General features: G+C 43.3%; 1 pseudogene; it reads right to left on the bottom strand.

Annotated features, from left to right (window-relative positions):
- Window positions 1-222: 222 nt before the first annotated feature.
- Window positions 223-314, bottom strand: LOC116809967 (small nucleolar RNA U13; annotated as a pseudogene).
- Window positions 315-934: the final 620 nt, after the last annotated feature.

Genomic DNA, 934 nt, shown 5'->3' with positions numbered 1-934 from the left:
TCCCTTCCCTTCCCTTCCCTTCCCCTTTCCCTTCCTCTTTCCCTTTCCCTTCCCTTCCCCCTTTCCTTCTTCCTTCCTTTCCCACTTCCCTTCCCTTCCCCCTTCCCTTCCTCCTTCACTTCCTTTCCCTTCTCTTCCTTTTTCCTTTCCATTTCTCTTTTACTTTCCTTTTCCTTTTCTTTCTTTTAGTTTCCTTTCCTCTTCTTTTTATTTTTTTTTTCACATCAGACAGGTAATGTGCCAACATTGAGGGAGGCACATCTCACACAAGAGCATGAAAACCCAGTCATCCTGCTTATGAACTACAAAAGGGTCATTTTCTTTTCTTTGCAGGTGATTTTTATTTTTTTTTCAACTTAAAAAGGTGTATCAATATTCCATCTTAAGACAATGTGGTAGCCATGAAGTCTGTGTAAGAAAGGTAAGAGAGAAGTTCATCTGTAATGACGATCAGCAGTGACGTGCAAAGGGGTCTTCCCTGGTATCTTTGAGTCCTTTACAACATTTAGAAAACAGTGCAGATAAGGAAGAAGACTAACATAATCAGAGAAAAAAGGTTACAGCTGCCTAAGGTATAGCTGCCTGCCATCTCACACAGAACCCATACTTATATTCCTTTAAGGCTGAAAATAATGAGTTCTAATAGCTTAGATTTTTGTCTTTTTGAGATGGAGTCTCACTCTATTCCCCAGGCTAGAGTGCAGTGGTGCAATCTCAGCTCACTGCAACCTCTGCCTCCCGTGTTCAAGGAGCTCTCCTGCCTCAGCCTCCCGAGTAGCTGGGACTACAGGAGCATGACACCATGCCCAGGGAATTTTTGTATTTTTAGTATAGATGGGATTTTGCCATGTTGGCCAGGCTGGTCTTGAACTCCTGACCTCAGGTGATTCAATTGCCTCAGCCTCCCACAGTGCTGAAATTACAGGCATAAGCC

This window comes from Hylobates moloch, unplaced genomic scaffold, assembly GCF_009828535.3.
Source record: "Hylobates moloch isolate HMO894 unplaced genomic scaffold, HMol_V3 SCAFFOLD_1, whole genome shotgun sequence".
Taxonomy (NCBI): domain Eukaryota; kingdom Metazoa; phylum Chordata; class Mammalia; order Primates; family Hylobatidae; genus Hylobates; species Hylobates moloch.
This window is presented reverse-complemented; position numbering and strand designations above follow the sequence as displayed.